Raw genomic sequence first — 19,927 nt, forward strand, 5'->3', positions numbered from 1 at the left:
CCAGCAAATAACATAAGAGGGTTAAAATCAACTTATTGCAGAAATATTTATTGAGTGTATCCCATGTGCCAGGGAGAGACACATGCCGAGGATACAGAAACAAGTCTTACAGGGAAAAGCAAACAGTAGGTCAGTTAGGACTCCTTTAGTTCAAGTGATGGAATACCTGACCCAAACTGGTTCAAGCAACAAGGGATGATATTGAGATCATAACTGAGATCACTGAGACATTCAAGGGGCCATCTGGTTTCAGGCATGGCTTGATCTGGGGCTCAAACAATGTCACCAGATGTGCCCCCACACTCAGCCCTCAGCAATTTCAGGCTTACATTTGCTTTTACTTTGTCTTATAGTTGAAAGATTAAGAGAAATCAAATAACCTCATAGAAGGACAAAAGTCCTAGAATTGAATCTTATTGGTCTGATTTGCCTTGCTTGGGTGTAATTCATCCATGAAGCAATTGGTATGGCTAAGGGGATGAGAGGCACTCGTTGGCTTTGCCTAAAGCAGGTGCTCTAGCCCTGGAGCCTGCAGGCGGTGCAATTAGCAAAGGAGGCAAGGCAGTAAAGACTAGACAAACCAAAACCATAACCTAAACATCACAAGAAGAAGGAATGGACCGTAGATGACCAAAGTAAATGGTTGCCACCTGTATGCAAATAAGGATTTCAATATGATAAGTCATTTTAATAGAATTATAAGGGAGCAAAAGCAGAGAGTGGGAAGTCTCTGGGGCGCCTGGGTGGCGCAGTCGTTAAGCATCTGCCTTTGGCTCAGGGTGTGATCCCGGCATTATGGGACCAAGCCCCACATCAGGCTCCTCCACTATGAGCCTGTTTCTTCCTCTCCCACTCCCCCTGCTTGTGTTCCCTCTCTCACTGGCTGTCTCTCTCTCTGTCAAATAAGTAAATAAAATCTTTAAAAAAAAAAGAGAGAGAGTGGGAAGTTTCTAACTGGGTTAAACATGACATTTATGTTGAGTCTTGAGGATAAATGGAAATAGGTCAGACAAATGGGGGGAAAAGAAAAAGTTTCAGCAGTGAAAAAAAAACAGAGTCGTTTTGGGGAATAGTAAGAAGCATCTACCTGGAGAACTGGATGTTGAGGCTGTGAGAGACAGAGGGAAGGAGAAGGTGGGGGTGAATAAGCAGGCTTACAGTCACATGATGGAAAAGATCATAACTTTGGACTTTATTTAATGAGTGATTCACTGAAGTTTTCCAAACAGTGCTTTAAGACAAGAGTTGGCAAACTTTTTCAGTAGAAGGCCAGTTGGTAAATACGAGGTTTTGAAGGCCATATGGTCTCTACTAATCACTGTGCCCCTGCAGTGTGAAAGGACCCACTGATAATACATAGAGGAATGGGCATGGCTGTAGTCCAATGAGACTGTATTTATGGGCACTGACATTTGAAATTCATAGAATTTTTACATCTCAAAAAACACAATTCTTAATTTTTTCAACCATCAAAAAAGTGTCAAAAACATTCTTAGCTTAAGGATGGTAAAAAAAAAAATTTTTTTTTTTAATGAAAAAGAAGAAGTAGGCCAGATCCTGCCCATGTGCCTGGTCATAGTTTGCTGACTCCTGTCCTAAAATGATCAGCTTTATGCTTTGGATTGCCTAGAGCAAATACAAAAGGAGCAATAGAAAAAGAGAGAGAGAGAGGGAGAGAGAGAGAGAGAAAGCATGAAAAGATCTTAGGAGATCACAGCACTGATCCAGGTTGAAGCTGGTTCATGGTAGATGAGAAATCGAAAGTTTTAATTAAGAAAGAAAAACCATGAACCAGGTGTTACAGAGTTAGGCCCATTAGAGAATTAACATGGCATGATTAGAAAGAGGGCACAAGAGAGGTTGGTGGTTTAGGTGGCAAAGAAGGAATTAATATAATCCTCAGAGGTAGACTGTATTTCCTGAGACTTGAGATATGCAGCAGGAGCGCTATGTGAGTTTTGTGGTGGAAATACAGAAGGTGCTAGGACCGCAGGGCGGGGAGAGGTTGTGGACCGCTCCAGAGATGCTTAGGGTCAGTGGCTGAGATTAGTACCCAAGGAATGCATGCTGTGAAGGCAGGAGGTGACTTTCAACTGCTCTTTGGTGGATCAGAAAAGAATCTCAGTGGTGACCATTACAGACTAAATATCAAAACTCTTCCCTCTTTGGGGTTTTATAAGCCCTTGTGTTCTTTAATGATTCTTAGAGAAGAAGAAGTATCTTTTGGAAACAGACTCAGTTGGACTTTCCATTACATAGGTGGCTAGATCCTGAGCCAGATTAAATTTCAGGAACGTGATTATTTTCTGAAATCTCTTGCATTGTGGGCAAATTCACACCAATGACCAATGGGAAATTTGAATTTTTGCTACAAGCATTTTAGCGGAGAGTTTGCACTGCATGTTGGGCTACTGATTGTAGTGAGTTGGGGTATGCTATGGAACAAGCAGATTTCAGCCTTAATCAAGTCAAAAATTCCAACGACATAACAGCAAAGAAGCTTTCCTGCCGTCCTGATAATTCAGTTTCTGTGTATAAAATGAGAGAATGAAGATTCCCTGACATAAACAAGACCCATCCTGGAGAAAGCAACTCTAAGCATGGGTCCTTCACCCTTTGAATGAAAACCAATCCCCCATGTGAAGGACGCTCTGTAACTGAAGCATTTATATGCGAAGCCCACAGAGTGCTCCAAACGCAGAGCTTCTCTGTGGGCTAATTTATCAAGTAGAAAGGAATTTGTAGACTTAATGTAAGAGAACACCTGCTGTAGTACATCTGGAACTTTTATTCATTTTGTAGTATTCATTATACTAAAGTTAAATTCAATAGGCTTTATATGAATAAATTCTTTCTGAGATTTTTTTTTTCCAAAGGGCCTATTCGATGAAGTATTGCTAATGGCCACTTAATCGTCCAACTAAGGCACAGGTATAGCACAGTGGAAAGTGAAATGGTTTGCTCAAGGCCACTCTATTCATGTAAGAGCTGGAAAGCACATGGAAATCTTACGGTTCCTAACTGAGCTCTCATCTCTACCATTACTATTGTCTCTGTTTTTGCTTCCACAATTTATACTAATGCATGCACCTTTATCATTTTGAGTAATTTCTGATGAAGATGAGAGACAAGATCATTCTGCTTACTCTATTTGTTTCCCCTGTACTTGGCAGTTTTCATTCCTTCATTCTTTTATTTGACAATAGTTAATGAGTACCTATTCAGTAACTGACATTGAACAAGATGTTTGAGAAATAAAGATAAATAATAGGAAAGCAAGCCCAAATCTTAGCCTAAAACAGTGGCGCTCCTAGTACAGCCAAACATAAGCACCGTTAGCTTTGACCCAGAACCCGCTATGGAAGTTCAGGCCCCCAGCTTCACCCAGCAGTTTGTGTTTTAACAACCCCTCCGAGTGATTCTGATCTACACACCGGCCGGTGGTCTAAAGAAAGTAAGACAAGCAAACAGAGTTACAAAACACTTCAATAAAGTAAATAAGAGCTATGTATAAATCTCTCTTGGACCAGAGAGAAAGAAGCTTCTGAGCTCTTCTATATTTAGTGTAGAAAATACATGCTCTATCTAAAATGCATGTATGTTCCTGGCATCCTTTCTTGCATAAAACATCTCAGTGTTCCCTATTGTTTTCAGGATAAAGTCCAAGATTCTTAGCATTCCATTGAGGGGGCTCCAGGATTTGGTCCATCTTCTTTCCAGTCTCATCTCTTGCTCCTCCATCATTGTACAACTTGTAGTACAAACACATGCCATATTATTCTCACTTCTGCTGTGCCCGGGATGTCTTTTTCTCATGCCTCCCTCCAACACTGGGCAACATTAGGACTCCCTAAGTAGAAATTCCCTAAGGAGATCTTTCCCAACTTCCCCACAGCTATCCCAGCTCCAGCTCCCTCACTGGGTAGAGTTATCACATTGCATTGTTTCTTAGTTTTTCTGTCCTTCTCTGTCACATAACTGTTAGTTCCTGCAAACAAAAACGTGTAGTATGCATTTTTGTGTTCTTAATGCTGATGCATTTTGTGTTCTTAATGCCTGGCACCAAATGGAAGTACAAAAAGTGTTTGATGAATGCATTTTAAGAAAGGAATGTATTTCTTTTCTAACAAGTTTCTGTATTATATGCTGAGCCTTTCAGATGGGTTTATGCTTGTTCTTCAGCTCTGAAATTATTAGGGCAGTACACGGGCTGGAAAGCTCCTATGGTTTCAGACTTTTTGAATCATAAGGGTTGTTGGAACATTAATGGAAAACCTTCAAATGAGATTGTTAAATATTCTCATTGATATGAATGGCAAGAATGTTTATAACTTCCTTTGGAAAATTTTCTGTGGATATCTGGTAACATGTTTCCCTCTCACTTGTCAGAAGACAACACCCAGACTAGAGGGTCACCCCTATCTGAAGAGGACACTGTTAATCAACTTCCTCCCCATCTTGTCACGTTAGTGTTCTGTGCAAGTCAACACTTTCTCATCTTTGCTTACTATTTATCCGGGATTCAATGGATAACATTAAGTGTTAGTGCTAGAGGTAGAAAGCAGACAGCTACAATATAAATCCCATGTTTTGGGAATATATGTGATAGGCATTGGGAATACTATACACATATTACAGATGCTAATGCTACCCATAATCCATGAGGCAGGGACCATAATATGCTTGTTAATCGAGAGATTAAATAATTTGCTTAAGGTCATATGCCTAGTAAGTTACAGAGGCCCAGACATGAGTTCAGGTTGCTCTGATAGGATTATGTTCTATTAACTGTATATTATTCTTCTTGGCCCCCTTGCAGGTTTCATGCTGTTAGTTAGATATGTTTAATTCCATTTTCATAGATGCCTCTGTCATCATTTACAAAATATTGGAATGCCTAGCCATTAGATTTCACTTTAGCGTATAAACCTTTAGAGGTAGACACCATTCATTCCTAAGTTCCTTGTACAAAGAAGCTATATTACTCTGCTCGGTCAGGTATTAACGGTGACTTTAAAGAATTATTTAGATGATTAGACACTATAAATTGCTTCAACTCAGTTTTCATGCTATTAATTCATGGCACGAACATTGGTTAAAGCATGGACAGGATATGTCTAGGACCCGGAGCTAGGTAGAGAAGGAGAGAGTGTTTCTCTTCTTAGAGAGATTGTATCTGGTAACAGGTAACTACTACAGAGAACGTCTAGGGAACAATAAGCACAGAGAGCTTTAAATACAATAACAGAAGGACACATGACCTACACTTGGGGCTGGAGGAAGAGTTGCAAATGTATTCCTAGGAAAACAAAACAGTTGGTATCTTCCACTGAAGGGCCTGTGCAAGTTGTGCTAAGAGAGGAATAGATGGAACTGCTCAGACAAAAATCTGGAGGCCAAAATTCACATTCATAATGCATGTGAGAAGAGGCAAGGTAGAAGGGTATGCTGCAGATCTTTTATTTTACAATGAGTTTAGACCTTGTTCTAAGAAAAGTGGGAAATCAATGAAGGGATTTAAGCAGAAGAATGGCATATTTGAGTTTTATAAAAGTTTCTTTGGTTGCTACACTGAAAATCAAAGAGATAAAATATATATTGGAAGCAAAGAGATTCATTAAGTAGTTGTGGCCCTAATCCAAGAGCACATGATGGTAACCTAGAGTGGAGGCCTAGGTGTTTAGAGATGTGGGTAGACTGAAAAGATATTTAAGAGTTAGAATTACCCCTTGATAGTGGGTTGTAGGTGGGGGAGGAACTCAAGGGTGCATAACCTCCAGGTTTCTGACTTGGAAAGCTTTCACCAGGTTAGAGAACTCAGAGGATGAACACTTTTTAGAGAGGAGGCTGATGAGTCCTGCTTTTGAAAGATTGAGTCTGTGAAGTTGATAAAACATCTTACTTGGGGGGCGCCTGGGTGGCACAGCAGTTAGGGCGTCTGCCTTCGGCTCAGGGCGTGGTCCCGGCGTTATGGGATCGAGCCCCACATCAGGCTCCTCCGCTGAGCCTGCTTCTTCCTCTCCCACTCCCCCTGCTTGTGTTCCCTCTCTCGCTGGCTGTCTCTATCTCTGTCGAATAAATCTTTAAAAAAATAGTTAAAAACAAAACAAAACAAAACATCTTACTTGGATTTGGACTGTGCTGGTCACAAAGACATTTACAGAAGTCTTAAAGAACAGAAGTATTAGGAAGTGTCTATAGTGTGTCAAATGCTTCCTCTTCTTTTCTTTTCTTTCTTTCTTTCTTTCTTTCTTTCTTTCTTTCTTTCTTTCTTTCTTTCTTTCTTTCCTTTTTTTTTTTTTTTAGCAGGTTTCACACCCAGCATGGAGCCCAAAACAGGGCTTGAACTCAGGACACTGAGATCAAGACTTGAGCTGAAATCAGGAGTCGGATGCCTAACCAACTGAGCCACCCAGCCACCCCATGTCAAATGCTTTCTTAAAGCATAAATTATTATCAGAAGTTAACTCTTTTTGAGTTTAGGGTAAGCCTGAAGTCCAAAATTTCCTTATAACCCTTAAAAATATTGATGCTTACTACCCACTTAAACTTAGTTTTTTGTTTTTGGGCTTGTTTTTTTTTTTTAGAGAGAGAGAGAGAGAGCATGGGGGGGGGGTGCAGAGGCAGAGATAATCCCAAGGAGGCTCCTCGCTCAGTGTGGAGCCTGACATGGGCTTGATCCCACAACCCTGAGATCATGACCTAAGCGAAATCAAGAGTCAGATGCCCAACCAACTGAGCCACCCAGGTGCCCCCCACTGAAACTTAGTTTTGATGGCATGATTCCAGCAACTAAAATTATATAATTAAAAATAGATACCCCACATGTCTTCAACAAATCAGCCTCCCATAGGTATCACTGAACAGATATTTTCTTAATGTTTCAGAATTCCTGAGTTCAAATTTTAATTTTCATTGGAAATCAAATTACTGAATTCATTCTAGAATAGTCTAAAGTTAAGAATTTTTTTAGTATTTTCATTAATTGAAACATAATTTATTGAGGAAAGAATGATATATATATGCTCACAATATTTCAGAAGATAGTATGTTTTTGCTTACCCTCATAAGGTCTTGATTTCAATGGGATCCATCTTCTTTATTTTATTAATCTGAATAAAACTAGTGAAGCAATAGCTGTTCACTAGTTAACGGGAAAATGTCACCGAAACATCATTCTCTAGCAAGTTATATTGTAATTTACTTTAGTCAACTCTAATATAGTAGGCATTTTATTCTGTTATCTCGATCATAAATACTGTTTTAAATGTGGAAATTGATTCTTCAATTTGTACCATTTGAATACATGAGTGCTGTTCTATGGATGTGAAGAGCCCCCACCGTCTCCTATGGTCAATCAGCATACCCAACCACACAGCCAGATTCAGCTATTGTTAGTGTTGACTGAGGTTTCTCCAGCCATATAATAGTCCTGCCAGAGAACACATCAGCATGCGTCATATCAAATATTGAAATATGAACAGACTCGAATAATCTGTCATAAATACAATCGGCCTGATGAAAATGACTCGATTCAAATCCCTGAACAAAGACTGCGCATAGGCTTTGCAAGTCTCCAATAAAATTTCATTCATTCCACAGTAAAGAATAACACTTGAGGGACTTTTATGTTCATGGGGCAGTCATTTAGATTAAAGCAACCAAAAGTGAAAAGCACAGCACCTAGAAAATGCCATTGAATTTGAAATCTCCCTGGGTTTGATCGGAATCTTTTAAAGCCCTTTTTCAGGGCTCGATCAGCCTGAGACTAAAGAATGCAGCAAAGAACCAAAGTAACATAATCAGAGAGGGTATTACAAGGTCTGTTAACAAAGCAGCTCAGACACATCAGGTGAAGGGAAACAGCTGTGGATGCTGAAACCCTTAATAAATTAACCCTCCTGTTGCTATTTACAAGAACTCTCTGTCATCATGACTGTTGTGTCTGTCACCTGCACCTGGTATGAGAGTCTCTTGGAGCAACCGCATATCATTTACATGCAGTCAAGAGCCACTGCATTGTAGAAACATTATTTCTAAATGCTGACTCCTTTGAATTTTAAAAAAGACAATGCTTGGGTACATATTGAAATAAATAGCACATTACATTGAAATTTATTAACTGCAAGATATGTATGATCTTATTTCTTTTTAGTTCCTATGTTTTCTGAGTGGCGATGCTTAATTAATCCTAGTCATTGTCATATCTAACTGTGATTTAGGATGTCACTCAAATGTATGCCTCTGCTCTGAAGGAATGATGTCAACCATATATATATGTGTATATAACATTATATGCATATAAAGTTTTCTTTTCTTTTTCCGCTTTTCTCCATGACGGACTTAGTTTACTCAGAAAAAGTAAGATTCCTCTGTTCTTTTTTCAGAGGCTCTCCTTTAGCAAGGCAATTACCCTGTCGATAGCTGACAAAGCCCACAGCGCACCTGGGTGGCCCAGTCGGTTAAGCATCTGCCTTCTGCTCAGGTCGTGATCCCAGGGTTCTGGGATCCAGTCCCGTGGCAGGCTCCCTGCTCAACAGGGAATCTATTTCTCCCTCTGCCTCTGCCCCTCTTCTCTGCTCATGCTCTCTCCCTCTCTCAAAATAATAAAGTCTTTAAAAAAAAAAAGTTACAAAGTTGTTTGGACAACATGGAACCTTTCAACTCAACCTCGATAATTACAAGGAATAGACACTGATCAGACGTACACTTTCTCATCTGATTATCCAAAGTTCTGGAGCAGGAAGATGCTAAAGGGGGGTGCTGGGAGAAAAAGAAGATGATGAAAGTGAGGGAGACAGGTAAATACCTAACATATGCCAAGAGTACCTTCCATGTTCGTGGTTCACGCAGATATGTTGTCCTTTTGGGCTGGCCTCCCAAGGACATTTATTGCTTTCCAATTATCCTCCAACTCAGGCCCTGCTTGGCAACCTTCGAGCTGCACCCACAAAGGCCTCTTCACTTCGCATTATACTTCTCTGGTTTACAAATAAAAAACATGGCCCATCATGAGGCTTCTGACTTCTGAATGAGATTTCTGCTCTTGGCAACAAGCCTCTAGGGACCTTCTGCCTCTGGAAGCTTAATCCCATAAAGATCTGAAGCTACATCCTTGAAACATAAATTTCTCTTTAATTTGAAATCCTTCTGGATAGTAATTTCTGCTCAGGAGTGCAACATGCATGTATGTTGTAGATAAGGCCACTTCCGTCGTAAACGTGGCCAAGATATTCATGCCAAGGAAAGCCAAATAAATGGTTTTCAGGGACCTGCTTTACATTCTCTTTTCTTGAGTTTTTATTTACCATTGGCAACTGTCTGTGGTTACTGGGGAATGCATGATTGCTTCCCAGGAGACCGAGAGCGCTACCCTGCTCCTGAGTTTGCATCTGACGCACCCAAAGTTCCACCAAATCCTGAGGGAGAAAGACCCTCACAGAAGGAGAATTTCACCTCCCAATATTCCCCACAACTCTTGAGCACATACTGACTGGCCCAATGCAAACAATTTATCTTAGCATGTTCTCAGAGTAAGAATCTCTGACCTTTTTGTCCCAGGTAAATGAGGACGGCCAGTCTCTCTCTTTGTATCTTCCCTTCTCAGTCTGCTCTCTCCTTCCTCTCTTCCCTCCCTAACAGCTTTTATGTACTGGAAATCCACCAGAGCTGAGTTTTTCTATAGCTACTAGACTTTTCACAGAGCAAACACCTGTCACCTTTGTCTCCTAATAAGCCCGGTTCCCCTGGGCAGTGATCTGTTCGTTTCTTCTTTTCCGGGAGGACCAGACAGCCCAGCCCAGCCTGGACTGCCTAGTTCTTCCTTGAGGCACAAATGGCACAAAATACCCACCCCGAAGCAGAAATAAGTGAAGACAGGAATAAAGCTTACTTTTGGTAACATGGCAACCGCTGCCGGCTGCTTTTGAAGCTGCTTGTTAGTGGGAGCGTTATTTTGCATAAAGTTACGTGTTAACTGGGCTAGAAACTTCCAGCTTCCTGTAAGTCTTGCTGTCTTACAGATTATTTTCCTCCTTAGAAACCTTTATGACCCAAAAGACATTTGGAGATATCACACAAATGATAGGAAATATCTGCCAACGCCCTTCCAAATGCTTGACAGTGTCCCTGTGTCCTCAGCCTCAGTTACTTGAGCTTATTTCTTATTCCTTTGACTACTAAATTATAGAGAACAAAGCTGTACTCAATATTATTTTCCTCCAATTCAAGATAATAGCTTACTCTCCATATCATTCAATCAGGTATATGCAACACGGTGACAACTGAAAATCACCAGGGGAAATTTTTAGGGGATTACCCACCTGCTCTCACCCCCCACAAAGAAAAAAATAACTGTCTTAATAATTTGTAAGCCACCCTTAATTTACTTATACAGTTTTATTTCCAACTACTTGCTAATCCCTTTTACACTTTAACCAGGTACTCTCACCGATCTAGAAAGAAACACTCATAATCATTTCCTAATCTCTATCTATGCTGTTGCTACCGTTCGACTCTTCTCTTTGCTGATACCCACACCTCAGCTCAGGTAATGACTGTTACTGTGACACTGTAACTACTGCTAACCCTACTCCTACTAACACTGCTGTTACTAGTAAAACTGGGACTGCACCACCGACTACTACTTCTGCGGGTAAATCGACATCATTTGTTTAAGTGCCTTCGATGAGCCTGACCCTGCATTGAGCACTTTGCAATAATTGTCTCATTTGAATCTTCACCATAACTCAACAAGCGACTATTAATTCTATTTCATGGGTGAGGGAATTGAGTCATGAGATATTGAACAACCGTGTCCAAAATCACCACGAAAATCGGTGGTGGGAAATGATTCGATCCCAGGTCTTTTTGACTTTGAAACATGTTTAGATGGATTAGAGGGTCAGGCAGAGAAGGACAAATCCCATATGATGTCACTCCCCTGTGGAATTTAAGAAACAAAACAAATGAACAAAGGAAAAAAAAGAAAAAATCCCAGAACACAGGCTCTTAACTCCAAGAACAAACTGCTGGTTACCAGAGGGGAGGGGGGAGGAGTGGGTGAGATGGGAAAAGGGGATTGACTCATCACTTCTCATGATGAGCACTGAGTAAAGTGTAGACCTGCTGAATCACTAGATTGCCCACGTGAAACTAATGGAACACGGTACGTTAACTATATTGGAATTATAATAAAAAATCGAAGCTACCTTAATTTTTAGATATTTGGTTGAGTAGTTTTAATAAAACTTAATTGGAAAAGAACAAAACAAAAAAACCCAAAACCAAATAAACCTCATGTGCTTAAAAACTCCCAAGTGTTGCTCTGCCAGGGAGATCTTCCTTGATAATTTCAGTCTCCGTTGATTCTCTTTCCTCTGTGGCTCTTATTCTCTATACCATTCATATAAGCAGTAATAACATGTTGTTTAATATTATTATTTTACCAAGGGGCATGCACATATATTTTCACTCATTGAAATAGTAAGAGGTATGTTTGTTTCCCTACTTTTGGGCTGATCATAAGCACATAATTGAAGCTTAATAAATATCTCGAGTTGATTTAATTATTGGACCTCTATGGCTACCTTAACAAAATAACCAAATTACTTCTAACATTATTTTTTTAATTCAAAAGACATAGGATGTGGTTTCTGATAAACGAAAGGACAATGACTTATTATAATTAATATATATTTTATGGGCTTACTGAAAGACTTATAACTGATACAATTACGGAGTAATATCTCAGTACATAACAAATAATATAAATTTGAAAACATGTGACAATAAAATGTTAAGGAGAAATGACCCCCTATAATCATCTGCCTGTTGGTCAGTTCCTTTGGGATTATCTGTTCCTTTTCATTAAGTTCTCCAGGAAATATTCAATATAAGGCTCCCTTTAAATGTGCAAGTCTGATTTTGGAGCATGACGTCCCCACTATCACCTCTGCAACCCCACTCGTCCTTATTACTGCATGATAAGCTGATTGGCCATTTCCCTAGTGCACTTTTCTCCTCCAAATACAAGCCCCGTGGGTTGTTTATCTTCAGGTAGACTGGGCATTGTCCTTAGCAAATGACTGCGTTTTCAGGTGTTCTTTGTATTGCCACCCTTCAGCCTGACTCTGTTTAACATTTATGGAGGGCCTGTTTGTGTAAGACATTTTACTGCTTAACTTCTGACAGCCTAGAAAGGGAGACAGGTAATAAGTAAGAATAACAAGATTTGATGAGAGAAGTAGTGTTGTTTTACTTACTAGTCATTATGGAAACAGAACAAAGGCATTATATGCTTTTTTAAAATGATACTTGAAAAAAAGACATTGGTTCCAAAATACAAAAACACAACTGCAAAACTCAAATAAATCAATCTTTACTAGATACTTACAGAACATACTTTTCTGTAAGTAGTGATGAGTTCACATGTCTTGAGCTGCAGTGCCCTGGGTTTCAATTCTGATTCTGTTATTTAGTAGTTATGTGACCCTGGACAGGTTATCGCCTCACTTTTTCCTTGTTGGTGGAATACGGGTAATCGCAACACTTACTTTTAAGATGGTTGTGAAAATTAAATAGGCATAAAGTGTCCCAACGGTGCCTGTCAATATGTGAGTGCTCCAAAGAGGCAGCTATTCTTTTTTTTTTTTTTTTTTTTTAGATTTTTTATCTATTTATTTGATAGAGAGAGAGACAGCCAGTGAGAGAGGGAACACAGCAGGGAAGTGGGAGAGGAAGAAGCAGGCTCATAGCGGAGGAGCCTGATGTGGGGCTCGATCCCAGAACGCCGGGATCACGCCCTGAACCGAAGGCAGACGCTCAACCGCTGTGCCACCCAGGCACCCCAAAAAGGCAGCTATTCTTAAACCATGCCAACTCGACGGGATGAGGTGTGTTTTCGTGCTCCTATCGTGTAGGGTGGGGCCACCAAGTGGAAGGCTGCCCACGGTCCTGGGAGTCTCAGAATGCCTTTGCCATTGTAGAGGTGTGTGTCTGCCACGGGGCGGGGGACACACTGGAATGTGGGTTCTGCTTAGGCAGATCAGAGGAAGACTGAAAGGGAAGGAGAAGCTTGAGCTGAGGTTGAGTCTTCTCTCATTTGCCTTTTTGATACTTGTGTGATTCCTTGTTTCCAGGTCACAAAAATAAAAATAAGGAGAAGGTGCTGGATGAACGATGGCTTTTCCCTATTTTCCAGTGAAATAAATACCCCTTTTCTATCATGCTTTTAGAACTGTGCCTGACTTTTTTATTTAATTTTGGATATTTTCCCCAGGCTTTTTTTAAGAGTTGTTTTTTCCTCAGGCCTTTGCCATAGTATTTTGTCTTCTTGGGTTCCTTCTGAGAATGTAAGTTAATAGCAATCATTTTTTCGCCTTTTTTTTTTAAGTCACTCTTCTTAAACTTTAAAATTTGCTCACATTAAAAAAAAAATTCTTGTTCTTCCTTTAACAGTTCAGCAAAATGAATTGCAAAGCTTCGTATATGATGAAAACTTCCTGCAGAAGGGCAAACAGGCTTATCATGTAGCTAGAGGTAGCTATAGTTATCATTAAAATTCAATCTATTTTCTTTCTCTTGTGTGAAAAGCACAAGGTCATACAATGACATTAATTCTTAAGTGATTTTTAACACGTAAAAGCATTTTCGATAAAGTATCTTGCATGCATTGCCTCTACTTAATGGCAATGTGAAAGCCTGACAGCTAGAAACGAGCTGTATAAACTAGCATTTTGGTTGTCTAAAAAATATTAAGAATTTTGGAGATGTCATTTCTGCGCTCAGGCTCTTTGCTCATGCTAAATACCGAAAACGTCCTTACGTGCTTCACGGGCATGAGTGAGTGGCATGATTTTTAGAACCTGAAAATAATTATATAGTGTGTTAAGCCCAGACTCCTGCATACGGAAATGGCCCCATGCAATGGGAGACTCGGCTTTGTCAAAAGCTTATTCGATATTGCAGTTTGAGGCTAGAGAAAGGAAAAGATGTTTTCCTTCGTAATGAATCCATTTGGGACTTTTTTTTTAGGTTAAATATCATATTAATACCTGCTTAATGTCCTTATGTAAGATGTAATAAAGTTTTGGAAATATAGATTTTAGAGTCAAACAATATTAATTTTAGTTCAATGTTTTATTTCTGAATTAAGCTTTTTAGTATCTCCTGGTGTAAGTTCCCACACTTGTAAAATTAAGTTGATAATACACAGTTTAACTGTAAGGATTAAAGGAGAAATTTGTGAAACACTTAATATTATTTTTGAAGCATGTTAGGCCAGGAAATACTTGTGACTTTCCTTTTTCCTAAAGCATAAATCTGAGTTTATTTCCTCCATCCAGAAATTCTGACCACTCATTGATTATCAAAAGTCTGTGTTTTATTTTAAAGTTGGTGCCAGCGAAAGGGTTGGGAGGAGCCCGGGACCGTGAATAGCCCATTATATCCTTCCACAAGTCACCCTTGTCCTAGAGGTCACTCAAAAGACAAGGGCGTGCTCATGCCTGCCCCTTACTGAGGCTTTGGCCCTAAACCACAGTGCAGTTCCAAGGGGTGACCTCAACTCAGCCATGTGGGGGACTCCTCTTCATAGTCCAGGGGCATAGGAAGCGCCTCCGTGGCATCTTTTCTCCTAAACCTTACGTGAATCTTGCCTTCCTTTTGGCACACATCAAACGGTAGAGAAAGTTCTGAATACGGATAATAGTATGCTAGAAGGAATGCTTCTTCCCCACTCCTGAAGAAAGTGCCGCTAGCCGAACCCTTCTGCCTCTCTCCACCCTCCAACTCCCTCTTCCCAAAGGGGTTGGGGACAAAGGACTGAGCTTGCATAGGTCAATCAACTCCGACCTCTCACTCTTCCTTTTGGGGACCAGCTGCCTACAGGAAGTACACACTCCCCTCTGTTCCTCCACGCTGCAAGTTCTGCAGGGGCAGGGCCCAGTGGGAGTTCAGCGGTGGCCTAGTGTTGCCAGTGATTACGTCTCCCTAAATCTGAGGGTAGATACGAGGAAGTAACTTGTTGCCATGCACCTAAGCCATTTTTCCAGTCATCTTTAATATTAACAAGGTGGCTTTTCCCCCTGATTCACCACTTGATCTCCTTCTTGGTTCAGAGCTTTAGTCATGAATCACATACTTCTTGTGGATATCCTCACGTCCTTTCCATCTACCTTTCACTGTAGGCCTGCCCATGCCATAGTAGCCAGCTTTCTGTACATGTACCTTGATAGCATTTCACCTCAGCTGGAATTATCTCTCACTCCCTAACCCAGGGCTTCTCAAACTCCACAGCTTGGGATGCCTATGAAAACCTCCCTAACACTCAGGTTTGCGTGGCACGCGTGTATGCCTGGCATGCATGCCAGCGCAAGGGAGAACACTCCTCGACCGGTGTGGGGACAGGAGCTTCTCTCCATGCACATTTGCAAGGTGGATACTATGTGGATCTGCAAAAGGTTCCATTGAAGTCACCTCCCATTTGCTCAGTCATTAATGGCTCAAGAACGCATTGCTGTCTTGGCTTACCCTCTCTGTTGCTGCTGTTTCAGTTCCCATCCTTCACTACCATTCCCTGGAATCACTTCCCAGAAATGAATTATATGCTTGCAAGCCCATGTTTCAGGCTCTTCTGTCAGGAAGCCACCTAGGCTAAGAGAAGATGGAAAGCAGAGCGCTATTCATGCCTTTCCTCCCCCACAACATCTCTGATAACCACGGAGCTGGAGAAACAGGATTTACTGGAATTTGAGGATCATGATAACATGGAAAATGTGAATCTTGGTGAGGATTTTTCTCCCACCTTGGTTAATCACTGAACCTTGGTCGTTCTATCCATGAGCAAAGGCAGTTTCAATAGCGGTCAAGCCAGCCTTAGGGGAGCACGCTCAAGTCTTGGGCTGCTTTGGTTTCACCTTGAAATATGCAGGTACAGATTTTCCTTGGTTGGTGTGGCCTTAGAGTTTTGATAAAGAACTTTTGAAGAACTTTTGGATAACAGAGGCCAAAGAAACATTTTCTATTTAACGATGTTATTAAAAAATTAGGTAAACCAGAGCTTTAAACAGTAACTAAATTTTCTCTGGGCCATAAGAGTTCTTTGTGTAAGCTTCTAGCTTCAAATCATTTGTGCCAGATCTGGGTAGTGAGGAGAGAGGTGCTGTCCTAGATTCTGTGCCACTGTCCTGTGCTTTCACCTGTACTTAGGACCCAGGAAAGAAACCACAAAGGACAGAGGCAGATTTATTAAGTATTTTATATATATATACATATATATACTTATATTTAATTAAGTTTTTGTTTCAGGGTCCTCCATTGCAAGGGGCCCTTACAACATGCTTACGTGATTAAGTTTTCAGGGAATCTGAGAATTAAGATATTTTCACTATAGTTGCTTAAAGAAATGTTTCTTTCAACAAACGGCTGCAGGCTGTTTTGGAATCTGGCTTAGGGTATCTGGTTTGGAGATACATTGGAATTGGATTTAGTGAGATATGTGGTTTACTGTCGCTTTCAAAGAAGTGATTGTTCCTCATCCCTGAGTAGAAAAACCTTCTGGGAATTCTTCAGTGCTCATTGTCCCAAGTCACCGAGCAATGCTAGACAAAGGTACAGACCCAAAGTTCATATCATGATATGAACAGAAACATGTGGGCAGTGGAAGAGGAAATTTGACATGTGAACCATTACTTCACCTATAAACATAGAAAATTATGTATGGTTATTCCTTCCTCATCAATGCCTGGTCAAAATGCAAGTTGCTATTCAACAGAAATACATTTCATGAAGTAGGATATATACTCATAAACCTACTAATCAATATTTTTCTTTTATTGATGGCATTCAGGTAGAAAACATTATAACAGAATTCATCTTGGTAGACCACAACTCTGTAGCTATATGAGGAATAGTAAATACATCTGTGTGTGTGAAGTAAAAAATCTGATACGTCCTGACTATTAATAATAATAAAAAAAAGTCAACCTAAGGAAAAGCCTGAATTATCTTCCTATATTCCTATGTTCTCTATAAAAAATCCTGTATGAAGAGGTGATCAAAGAGTACGCAGATAAAAATGTAAGAGAAAATTATTACTGAGATATTTTAAGCAATTAATAAAATAGATTAATTTTTTGAATTTGGTGATATTCGTCAGATTCTAAGGTTTGTAATTTACTGTTTTTTCCCCCTTATTCCAAATAACTACATATTTTTCTTACCTACTTCAGTATTCAAAATTTTGTGTTCTTTTTCTTAAAAGGGGGCCCAGAAAATGGTATTAAGCTTTAAACCTGTCAAACCTGATTTCGGCCCCAGGTTGGTGTGGCCAATTCCTAACAATCCAGCCATTTGTTTACAGACTTAAGGGTTTCTCCAGTTCTGCGGTGCCAATTTGGTTTTGCACTTGATGATTATTTTTTCTGACTATGCCTTAGATTTTGGAGATACGAAGTGTTTATTTACCCAGGGAGGGGTACTTTCCGTCCATACTAAATGATAAATAAAAGGGAACAGCGGGTTCTCTCAGAGATATGTCATCTTCTTGTGTTAAAATACAGAACTCAATAGAATAACTAAAGCAACAGAGAGTCTTGGTGCCTGGAATGTTCTAGTTCTAGGAATTTGTTTTATTCAAGAAATCTAGGAGAAACCAGAGTAGTTTGAAATAGATCCTTCCATTTTAGTATCCGAAGAAAAGCGGCAGGGAAAGAACAAAGAATTTAGCTAGAGGGAGAATTCCTCCTTCCTTAGGAGGAAGCTGAAATGTTAGTGGGGGACTGCAGAGACAGGAATGGAAAAATGAGTTCAGAAAGGCTAGGGTAGAGGAGAGATAGATCTGCTTCTAACTGTTCTTAAAATGTGTTTTAGAAATGGGGCTGACATTTTACTCACTGTTCGAACGCTGTGCTGGGCCCTTAAGGAATCTAGCAGAGAAAGAGAGACAAGGTCTCAGAAGGCTTCCAGGAATAAACTTCCCCAGAGGGAGAGAGATCCAGGAAAAGACAATACAGAAGGAAACTTTGTCAAAGCCACAATTAACATCCACAGTAAGAGTTATCTGGAAATTACTCCTTAGCATGTGCCAGCTATTCGGAGTTGTTACAATAAATTGGACTGGTCTGCAAAAGGAAGACCAGAGAAGTATCATAAAATATTCAAAGCATTACAGAGGATCGAAGTGAAATGAAGTCCCTACTGTGTGCAGCTATCGCCTGCGTCCTGAGGGTCCCTGATTAAGAAATTTATGTAACTGACATTGCAAGAGAAGGTGCAACAAAGTTACTCAAGGAGAGCTGAGCTGGCAAATAATAGATCAGGTTCAGGCCTTGGACAGATGTGGGTCTGATGGGAGAATTCCTCCTGAGTGAGAATACCCAATTCATAGACATGGAGGTGGCCAAGATTTATTTGAAAAATAGTTGCTCTGGCAAGACTAGAGCTCACTCATTTCCTATTTCTTATTATGAAAAATTGTTAGACAAATAAATGTCTGTCCAAAAAGCAAAGTAAAAGTGAAAGAAAACAAGACCTAGAGATTCTGTAAATGGTACTAATTTTATACTGGTTAGAGAAGGAAAGGATCCATTTAAGAAGCAGATTTAACTTTATGAAAAGAATTGAGAGATGGTTGAGGCAGAAAGAGATAGAATAACAAGAGAAATGCTATTCGTGTCCAGCACATTAAAAATGTGAGAAATTTCCATGTCTTAGGAGCACAGAGCCTGGCTATTAGCCTGGCCTGGACCTCCGGGGGTACGTGCTGAAGAAGCCTCAAAAGAAACCTCAGTGTTTGACTCTATTGAGGATGATTTTTCTGCTGAGACAAATGTGGAAATAAAGGAGAAATCTCCCCAGGAGGCATGTTTCTTTGACTTAAGCTATTCCACAGCGAAAGGCATTGTCAAAGGCTTCTGTAGCACGATGGAAAATACCGGAACATGATATATATTGGAGTCTATGTGAGTAGATATAGCTTATACTCATTTCAGTATTGGAGGGCCAGACATACCAGGATCAATAAGCAAATGGAAATTAAGAGGTACTCAAAATGCAGAAAAGACACCTCAATTTAATACCTGATAACTAGGACTACTGCCACAAAAATTTCTAAACTTTGTGAAAGGCAGTGATGTGAAAAATGTCATTCTCCAAGAGAGAAAACCATAGACGTAGGTGGATCTTCCCGCCTGTTGTGGGTATCTTCATAGTGCCAAAACTAATTTCTTGATGAGAAATTTCTTCCAACTACGTGTAAGGACCCTAGGTGTAGACCCTGGACAGCTGATCACAGACTGACCAACACCCATGTGAGGCTGAAATTCACAAGGGGTTCTCCGTCTCTCCTCCTTTCCTCATGAATGATTGCATTTCTGCTATAGTCTTTGAAAACACTAAAGATGGTTTGGGGAACGGCATCAAGCCTGAGTATTGGCTTATTTCATAAATTTGGGGGATCAAGAAGTGCTGGATCATTTGATGTCCTATTAACTTTTTGGATTCTTTCTTCTGAGGTCCTGAAGGAGCTTTGTCATTTTTAGTAGGAGAATGCATTAGCTTGGGCACTTAAACAATCACCATGAAACCTTACTGGCTAAGACTAAGTAGAAAAGGAAGTTAAGAAGGATGAATTCTAGACTTTAATGTATTTAATTTCAATGCATAGGGACAAGTACATTTGATTTTAAATTTAAACTCATTTAGGGCGCTTGGGTGGCTCAGTGGATTAAGTGTCTGAATTCGGCTCAGGTCATGATCCCGGAGTCCCAGGATTGAGTCCGGCATATGGCTCCCTGCTCAGCAGAGTCCGCTTCTCTCTCTGACCCTCCGCTCTCTCGTGCTCTCTCTCTCTCTCAAATAAACAAATAAAATCTTTAAACAAAACAAAAATTTAACTCCTTTGGACTTTAACTTATGCCTTTTGTAC

This window comes from Ursus arctos, unplaced genomic scaffold (assembly GCF_023065955.2).
Source record: "Ursus arctos isolate Adak ecotype North America unplaced genomic scaffold, UrsArc2.0 scaffold_21, whole genome shotgun sequence".
In the NCBI taxonomy this organism is placed as follows: domain Eukaryota; kingdom Metazoa; phylum Chordata; class Mammalia; order Carnivora; family Ursidae; genus Ursus; species Ursus arctos.